We start from the raw sequence: 10283 nt of genomic DNA, 5'->3' as shown, positions 1-10283 counted from the left end.
AGTTCTAAGAAGGCTTTCCTCTTGGGATCACGACACTCAGCCAAGGAGGTAATATTTCACTGATACTGAACCTAGAGCACCAGGGAAATGGACCAGTCTAAACTAGGCAATGTTCCAACTGCATATCAGAGCCTTCACACTGGTACTTGCAGTGGGTACCAGAGTGCCACTCAGAATAACTGAGGTAGATAGCTAATTATACAAGTTAGATCACTAGAATTGGACTCGGAGTAAAACCTGTATTTGTTGGATTCAGCTCAAGACACTGACTACTAGGTCTGAAAATACACTGAATTTGAAAACCTATTAGATTTTTAAAGGATTCTTTGATATGACCAGATTAGGTTCAGTCTAAAGGTAAAGCTCCCTTAGTGTTTTGAACTCCAGTAACAATACTAGAGAAGATGGAGCCTAGTGATAATAACAACGTTCACAGTAGAAGGAATCCAGAAACAGTATTTTATTTTCATTGCCAATTTTGTTATGTTTTTTTTTTTCTTTAAAAAGAGAACCCTCTATGCTCCAAACACTTTTTCCTTCACTATGTAGCCTGTCAAAAAAAGACAAACACAACAGAATCAGTCATGTGCCAAATTGCATCTATAGTTTAACTTTCTTTAGAACTTAGTCAACAAATAGCGATTAATTGAAAAATTCAAGACTTTTTTTTTTTTTTTTTTTTTGCATGAGAGTAAGGTGAATCCCTGCTCTTCACCTTATGTGAAAGGAAATCTTAAAGTAATAGTGGAGTAACTGTGCTTTGGTAAATGAGAAGTCTTAGTTTTAACACTCTATCCAAACACAGAAACTGACATTCAGCTAAGTTTCAGTAATGATAAAATAAAAATTTCCAGTCTTAAAAGAAAACAGAAACTCTACATTAGTTATCTAAACACACATCCAATCACTTAAAATGAGATATCTGCAGCATTCTATTAAAAAAAACTGGCTCAAAGTAGCAACCTACTAAACACTATGTTGATTAAAACATAACAGTTGTTTAAAAAGTTAAATAATTTTCTACATTTCAATCAAATACACAAATACACAGTATATTTGTTATCATACATCAAAAATATAACTGATTTCACAAACTATATAAAAGTTCAGTTAATTAGTTCATAGCCATACCTTAAAACAGAAATAAAGAGTCTTAAAGAAGGCTCAGAGTGGTACGATATTAGCCCAGAACTAATGCTAGTATATTTTTACCAATGCTAGTATATTGCTCTGGAAAAATTACATGATTAGTCTCTTATGTGTGTGTATTTCCTAAATTTACAGCAAGAGCTGACACCTATTTCCTGAGGAGATGACTACATAGGAGTGTTAGTAGAATGGGGGAAAAAATTAAACTCAATCTCCATGTTAAAAGAAACAATAAAATGTTAAAAGAAACAATAAAAAATAATTCTGCTTTCCACTTTGGAGAACAGTGTGGAAATTCCTTAAGAAAGTAAAAATAGGGGACACCTGGGTGGCTCAGTTGGTTGAGCAGCTGCCTTCTGCTCAGGTCTTGATCCCAGCGTCCTGGGATCGAGTCCCACATCGGGCTCCTTGCTCCGCAGGGAGCCTGCTTCTCCCTCTGACTCTGCCTTCCACTCTGTCTGCCTGTACTCGCTCTCTCTCTCTCTTACAAATAAATAAATAAAATCTTTAAAAAAAAAAAATAAAAAAAAAAAAAGAAAGTAAAAATAGAGCTTCCCTATGACCCTGCCATTGCACTCCTGGGTATTTACCCCAAAGATACAGATGTAGTGAAAAGAAGGGCCATCTGTACCCCAATGTTTATAGCAGCAATGGCCACGGTCACCAAACTGTGGAAAGAACCAAGATGCCCTTCAACGGATGAATGCATAAGGAAGATGTGGTCCATATACACTACAGAGTATTATGCCTCCATCAGAAAGGATGAATACTCAACTTTTGTAGCAACATGGACGGGACTGGAAGAGATTATGCTGAGTGAAATAAGTCAAGCAGAGAGAGTCAATTATCATATGGTTTCACTTATTTGTGGAGCATAAGGAATAACATGGAGGACATGGGGAGATGGAGAAGAGAAGGGAGTTGAGGAAAATTGGAAGGGGAGATGAACCAGGAGAGACTATGGACTCTGAAAAACAATCTGAGGGTTTTGAAGGGGCGGGGGGTGGGAAGTTGGGTGATCCTGGTGGTGGGTATTATGGAGGGCATGTATTGCATGGAGCACTGGCTATGGTGCATAAACCATGAATTCTGGTACACTGAAAAGAAATTATAAAAATAAAAAAAATTAAAAAGAAACAATAAGAAAGGGGAACCCTCTTACACTGTTGGTGGGAATGCAAGTTGGTGCAGCCTCTTTGGAGAACAGTGTGGAGATTCTTCAAGAAATTAAAAATAGAGCTTCCCTATGACCCTGCAATTGCACTCCTGGGTATTTACCCCAAAGATACAGATGTAGTGAAAAGAAGGGCCATCTGCACCCCAATGTTCATAGCAGCAATGGCCACGGTCACCAAACTGTGGAAAGAACCAAGATGCCCTTCAATGGATGAATGGATAAGGAAGATGTGTTCCATATACACTATGGAGTATTATGCTTCCATCGGAAAGGATGAATACCCAACTTTTGTAGCAACATGGATGGGACTGGAAGAGATTATGCTGAGTGAAATCAGTCAAGCAGAGAGAGTCAATTATCATATGGTTTCACTTATTTGTGGAGCATAACAAAGAGCATGGAGGACATGGGGAGTTAGAGAGAAGAAAGGAGTTGGGGGAAATTGGAAGGGGAGGTGAACCATGAGAGACCATGGACTCTGAAAAACAATCTGAGGGTTTTGAAGAGGCAGGGGGGTGGGAGGTTGGGATACCAGGTGGTGGGTATTGGAGAGGTCACGGATTGCATGGAGCACTGGGTGTGGTGCAAAAATAACGAATATTGTTATGCTGAAAATAAATAAAAATAAATTTTAAAAAATAGCAAAAAAAAAAAAAAGAAAGAAACAATAAAAAGAATCTGCTTTCCTCAGCAACCAAAACCTCTTTGTCTCTTTCACTTCACCAAGAAACATCTGAATAACTCAAGATACAGACTGTCCTAAGGAAAAGAGGACAAAGACCATTAACAGCATTATGGTCCTTCAGTGCTTTAAAAGACACATTTTCTCTGCTCCTATGTTTCCATCACAATATAGGTAAATAACACAGAGATGAAAAGCCACATCCAGTACAGTTTTCAACTACTCATCTATAGAAAAATAAGAGTATAGTAGGAGAAACAGAAACCTTGAGGACAATACCACATACCTTTACTCATTTAATTGCATTAATCAGAGCTCAATGCTTCAGCAAAGTTCAGCTATACACACGAGGCCATAAGTCCCAGGCTTCTATGAGAGAAATTCAGCTGCAGTCTCTGTCCACAGCAAGTCTGTATAGCTATTCAAGCCTAGAGAGAGAGAGAGAAAAAAAATTATATGGCATGATTTCCAAGCAACTGTCTTACCTGTTTTTAATTACAGAGGTTGTTGGTGTAGTCAGGAATTCCTGCTGAAATCTTTCCCTCTTTGAAAGTTCTTACTTGGGTATTTCTGTTTCTTATCATCCCTTCTTTGGGCTTTGATAGCTTTCCTCAGAGTAGGGAATCATTTCAAACTTTTCCCAATTATTTGCCAGAGTATTATAACAAACTTCTACTATTTTACTATATTGGTAATGTTGTAAGGCTAGTTCCAGGACAAAACAAAAACAAAAATCATATCCAGGAGGGAATGGAGAATATTAGTTTCATTTCACAGGTATACCGTTTACAAATTCTTATCACCTATAGTGATGGAGAGGGGGAAGGGGGTTGGAAGGTTGTATTCATTCTTCTAAGCATTCACTAATAGCATCCTCTAGTTTCTCTAGTTGAGCAATGCTTTTTGTCATCCGCTAGGTAAGGTATTTCTACAGTTAAACTGCTGAAGGCCTTAGAAGCCTCTTTGGAGAACAGCGTGGAGATTCCTCAAGAAATTAAAAATGGAAATTCCCTATGACCTTGCCATTGCCCTACTGGGTATTTACCCCAAAGATACAGATGTAGTGAAAAGAAGGGCAATCTGTACCCCAATGTTTATAGCAGCAATGGCCACGGTCACCAAACTGTGGAAAGAACCAAGATGCCCTTCAACGGATGAATGGATAAGGAAGATGTGTTTCATATACATTGTGGAGTATTATGCCTCCATCAGAAAGGACGAATACCCAACTTTTGTAGCAACATGGATGGGACTGGAAGAGATTATGCTGAGTGAAATCAGTCAAGCAGAGAGAGTCAATTATCATATGGTTTCACTTATTTGTGGAGCATAACAAAGAGCATGGAGGACATGGGGAGTTAGAGAGAAGAAGGGAGTTAGGGGAAATTGGAAGGGGAGGTGAACCATGAAAGACTATGGACTCTGAAAAACAATCTGAGGGTTTTGAAGGAGCGGGGGGTGGGAAGTCAGGGTACCAGGTGGTGGGTATTATAGAGGGCACAGATTGCATGGAGCACTGGGTGTGGTGCAAAAATAATGAATACTGTTATGCTGAAAATAAAAAATAAATTTAAAAAAAAAGAATTCTGTACCTACCCGGTTTTCTCCCATTCCTGTATCTTTAGCTTCTGCAGAAATTCATTTGTCCTCTGTGTACCTACACCAATTTCAGCCTTATTTTCATTTATGACTTGAATGTCTCAACACTAGAAATATCCACCAATTAAATGTAAAAGTGTCCATATAAATTATGATAGTAAAAATCTTTGGACTTGAGAAAGTATTTCTAACTCTTCAAAGCACTTTCAAAAACATTATTGTTTTTTATGTCACAATATTGTTCCTTCCCCCTGCTGCACACATGTATGTTTGTTGTTTTTAGAGAGAAAAGTAGAATGATTTCACTTGGGACAAAAATAAATAAAAATACTCGCTGGATGAATACCCGGTCTTGCACGAAAATGTAGAATCACTATATTGCACACCTGAAATTAATATTACATTATATGTTAACTAACTGGAATTTATATAATAACTTAAAAATAAATAAATAAAAATGAATTATTAACTAAAGTTTTCTCCTTAGTTAGTCCCTAATCCATCAGAGTTTAAGTTTCTTATTTATTTAAGAAAGAAAAGGAGGGGGAGAGGGAGAGAGAGAGTCTTGAGCAGAGTCCTTGCTGAGCAGGGAGCCCAATATGGAGCTCTATCTCACTACCCCAAGATCAGGACCTGAACTGAAACCAAGAGGCAGAGGCTTAACTGACTACACCACCCAGGTGCCCGTAAGTTTCTTAAAAAAAAAAAAAAAAAAAAAAAAAAAAAATTACTTAACCTCTTTATTCCAAACTCCTAGATAGTGACAAATTTTAGCTTATTATCAGATACTGTGATAAGAATTTTAGGTGCATTATTTTATTTAAATATCATTATAGAGGTGCCTGGGTGGCTCAGTAGGTTAAAGCCTCTGCCTTTGGCTCAGGTCATGATCCCAGAGTCTTGGGATCAAGCCCCTCATTGGGCTCTCTCTGCTCAGTAGGAAGCCTGCTCCCGCCCCCCCCCCCCCCCGCTCTCTCTCTCTCTCTCGGCCTGCGTCTCTGCCTACTTGTGATCTCTGTCTGTCAAATAAATAAAATATTTAAAATAAATAAAAATAGATAGATAAATATCATTATAATAATTTGAGGTAAATAAGGTTATTATCTACATTTTGGGGGTAAAGAAATTGAAGCTTTTTAGGATAGTTCATTGAACACATATAGAGAGGCATCTGGGTGACACAGTCAGTTAAGCCTCCATCTCTTGGTTTCTGCTCAAATCATAATCTCAGGGTCCTGAGACTGAGCCCTGGGTTGGCCTCTGCATTCAGCATGGAATCTGCTTAAGTTTCTCTCTCTTTCTCCCTCTGCCCCTCTCCCCATGCACTCTCTTTCTCTCAAAATAAATAAATAAATACATACATACATAAATAAATCTTACAAAAAGAAAAACATGTATAATCCAAGTCATATATGTAATTTAAAGCTTTCTAGCAGCTACATTTAAAATATTGAAAACAAAAAGGTGAAATTATTTTAATAATATGTTTAACCAATTAGTCAAACTATTATCATTTCATCATACAATTTATGTAAAGTATTAATGATATATTTTACATATGTGTGTATGTGCATGTGGTAAATCTTCAAAATAAGGTATTCATTTTATACTTACAGAGCATCCCAATTTGGATTAGTCACATTGCAAGTGCTCAATAGTCTTATGTGGCTAGTGTTTATCTTATACAGTACAAGTCCAGAGATTAATTTGCCCACAGCCACAGACCTAAAAATGCCAGAGCCAGAACTCCAAATTTGATCTAAAATCACAGTTTTATGGTCACATGCCCACCTACTTTCTCAATAACAATGATTATTCATAGATTGTAACACTTATGTACAATGTACAATGCAAGTTGTTGTGGACAACACAAAGATGAATGGGGTTTTATGCAAAACAACTATCACATGATACAAAGTACCATTCTTATCTATCTGCATGGCCTGTGCATTCTCTGTGCAAACAGTACATGGGAAGTCAAATTGCAATCACACTGCTTGATAAGGGATGTTTCAAGGCAAGGGCAACTGAAATCTCAGAATATTTGATTTGCTTCATCAATCTCATATCAATGGTGGTTCACTAGTGAGATGACAATGAATATGAATAGGAGCTACCAAGGCTCATCTCTCTGACTCTTTTTTGACAAGGTTTCCATGGCCGATTTAAGGACTCACTCTTTGGTGTAAAAGTCAGAGTAGGCTGGCTGGGTCTTTTTCACATTAACACATTATTTCTCAGTTTTAATTAATTCTTACCAGCCTGAGAAACATCCTTACTCATTGAAGTATTTTAAATCTCTTCTCTGATCCATTCTAAAATTACAAAATGGCTTCATAGTTTAATCTTCACAAATCAGACAGATTTCTGTTTTTCTAGGGTACACATTACCATAATTTCCCTTTTCTGATCTTAGCAGAACCCAGGATCAATTTCCAAGTTAGAACACTGAACAAAGAAAATGCAATAAATGTCACGGCTCTTTCATGGTATTTCCTCTAAAAATCAAATTCCTACAGTATCCTTTTAACTTTTGAAGGCTTTTGTTAATGATATAGTTTTTAATGTAAAGCAAATTCTGAAAATGTGTAGCCACGCAACAGGAGGTCAGCATAGTGGACTAGAAATGGCATGGGTTTGAATTTCCCACCTCTCTATACTTTATACCTATAGAAACTTGGGCATTTTATCTAATCTCTGTGAATCTCTGTTTCCCCATTGGTTAAAAAAAGAAAATGAAACTAATAAGAGCTATTTCACAGAACGGTTTTGAGAATTAATAGGACAATGTAAATAATATTTGTGGTGCGTAAAAGACATTTAATCAGGGAGTCCTTCTCTTTGTACATAAGAAGAGTTGAGTCCCCATCAGTTCCTTTAGAGTTAAAGCACCAAAAGGAGAGCTTTTGCTACATGCTCTGGCTTTTGGTTATGTCATTGCTCATTGATGCCACCATCAGACAGAACACAGAAGAGAAAATGGGAAACATTTTCATTATTATCAGATGTGGATATCTGTCACTTTAATCAACAAACTGCATTTCTCAGATGATTTTCTGATTTACTTAGTTCAACTGGTAGTCTCCTTGGTCTGTAAGTAATGTTCCCACTCTACAGAGATAATTTTCTATTGGGCTGTACACTTAAAACTAAATGTTGTGCTATACATTATAGAATAATCCAGATTAGCTATAAAACAACTATGTTGCTGAATTTAGGAGTTATACACTTTGAATGGAAAGCCAGAGTCTGTTACTCTTCAGCTCCATGGTCTTATGCAAAATATCTGTCCTCCATGAATTTCAGTTTCAGGATCTGTAAAATGTGGATAATAATATTAACCTCTTGAGTCTGGCACGATGATAACTAAACGCTTCAATTCAACAATTTAATTCAACAATGACTGATCAGTTCTCGCCTCCTGCATTGAATTTAGGTGGAAATTTTAAGAAATCAGTTAATTGGTATCTAAAGAGGATGTTATATTTTAAATCTATGGTCTCAGTATTCCATGCTCACAATTGCTACTGAGTTATTTTTCTAAATAAAGGATCATAATAAAAATTTTAAAATGATGTAAGTTGTAAACAATAAAGTGGATGTTATAAATAGATTATTAGTGCTCTGAGAGTGCCTCCATGGGATTTTCTCCACACTGTCCTGGATCAATCAGTAATTTTATTTTCATTGAGTTCCTGCCATCCTCTATGGTGGAGTATTATCCAGAAGTGCAAACCCCAAGAGTAAGAACTGTAACTGTTTGACAGCTTCTGACTTCATCTCTAAGACATTTTCTTAATTCCCAACAAGAGGATGATGCATGTGCTGGATACTATGAATAATGCAGGCAAAATTACAGGAGGAGTAAAATGTAATAGTAAATACTTCAGTGTGTCCTCTTTCATGAAGATCATACTGGACTGCAGTGTTAATGACACTCTCAATAGTAGCTTTAAGTTTAAAACCAACCAATCAATCAATCAATCGATCAACAGCAAAAAGAAAAGGAAAGTGGTGCGAGGATTATTTGAACGAAGGTTTTAACCTTTAAAAAAATACCAGAAATTGGAAAGAAGACAGTTATGAAGATGGAGATGGACATACTAGGGAAAGAAGACATAAAGATTTGCCCTTCGATTAAAAAAAAAAAAAAAGAAAAAGAAAAAGAAACAGAAACAATCACCAAAAACTTACCATGAAGAAGCTATTAGAGAACATCAACTCATGATAATTAACATCTTCCCCTTCTTGATGGTCTACCCTGTGCAGATGCATTTTCTCTTTCATCCAATATACAGAAAATAAAAATGAATACTGTGCTCTTGGCACCCCCAAAACATTATCTGCTTTTTCTCTTTATTTCAGGAAAGAAAGTCTCCTCCTCAGAACGAAGCAGAACACTAGAAAGATAATTTTTTCCTCTTGGTTAAGCATGGAAAATGGATCCCCCCCCCCTAAAAAAAAAAAAAACTTTCTGAAGAGGAATTTACTGGTTCATTTTCTGGCCTCTGGGTAAATTTAAGGACTCCCTTTTTGGAGTAAAAATCAGAGTATATCGGCTGGGAAGGTTTGGGCCCTATGACTAGGACGAGGACATTAGCCCTGTTTCTAGATAGATAACCCACGATCCATCAAAGCCATAAACCCGCAGCACTGTCCCTCCTTGCTTTAGTGTTCTTGAGAGACCTTTTATGCCTTAGCTGACCTGGCGTCACTAAGGAAGCTGCTGGAGCGCTCTGGCAAGCACCAATCTTGCGGACTCAGGGCTGGATTCCTCCCTCCCTGCATCCTTTCCTACCTTAGAAACGGTGCTGTCCACATCCGCAATGCTGCAGAGTTCCAGGCAGCGAAGTGCTAGACCTCTCCCTAAAGCAGCCCGAAGCCACCGACTTGCTTACTCTCCCATGTACTTGTTGTCTGGGGTAGCCAAATGTTTGACCTCCCCCTTATCCCTCTCTCTGCCGCCCCCTGAAAATCAATCTGAAAGGCGATCGAGGAGGCTCGCAGTTGAGAATGATATATGCAGACAGTCTCTTGGCTCCAATGGTTTCGCCAGGCTCCTGCCCCTACTTTCGCCAGTTTGCCTTAAGTATCCTTTGCACGAGAAAGGATACTTTTGAATGCTTGTTCTCTAGCTGGAGTCAGGGCCCTCAGAGGGATCAGGAGAAAAGCACACATAACAAAAATGAAATAAAACTTCTGTAAGATCATGTGAATGAGTTAAAAGGAGGCCAAGACAGCAAGGCGTAGAAGACCGAGAGGAGCAACGCATGCCCTAATTCTTAATCTGCAAAACCCGCCCGGAAAGCGGCTCGTTTTCCCCAGCGGCGGGTCCTACACGGGAGCGAGCAGCCAGCACAGTCAGCCTTCTTTCCTGGCGGGAAAGAGTACTTCCTAAGCTTACCGCCATCTAGCCCCTGCCCATCTCCCCTGATTCCCTCTCACTCGGGAGGGGTCGCTCCCGGAGCGGTGGGAGATGTGGGGTGCAGGAGTGGGACCAGAGGAGGGTTGCCCAGCTGCAGGTAGGCGCAGCGCCATCCCCTCCCAGCAGGAGGCCCGGACTCTGGTTTACTTCTCCCCTCACCCCCGCCCTCCCCTCACTCAACCCCCCTCCTTTTCCCCTTCCTCTCCTCAGTCTAGTCCCTCCCCCTCGCCCTTGAAAAGGCTGGCTCCGCA

At 38.7% G+C, this 10283-nt stretch overlaps 1 long non-coding RNA gene across 3 annotated transcripts; it reads right to left on the bottom strand.

The window, feature by feature from the left end:
* Nucleotides 1-445: 445 nt before the first annotated feature.
* LOC309855574 lies at nt 446-10198 on the bottom strand. Of its 3 annotated transcripts, XR_014306869.1 has the most exons (4): nt 8802-9003; nt 4605-4993; nt 3295-3436; nt 446-550 (listed from the first exon to the last, which is right to left on the bottom strand). It is a non-coding gene; the product is annotated as an uncharacterized lncRNA (long non-coding RNA). The 3 variants fall into 3 exon arrangements; XR_014306868.1 differs by lacking the exons at nt 446-550; nt 8802-9003 and adding an exon at nt 9406-10198 and having other exon boundaries at nt 2760-3436; XR_014306870.1 differs by lacking the exon at nt 446-550 and having other exon boundaries at nt 2760-3436.
* Nucleotides 10199-10283: the final 85 nt, after the last annotated feature.

The sequence above is a fragment of the Mustela nivalis genome (assembly GCF_964662115.1).
Source record: "Mustela nivalis genome assembly, chromosome: X".
In the NCBI taxonomy this organism is placed as follows: Eukaryota; Metazoa; Chordata; class Mammalia; order Carnivora; family Mustelidae; genus Mustela; species Mustela nivalis.
This window is presented reverse-complemented; position numbering and strand designations above follow the sequence as displayed.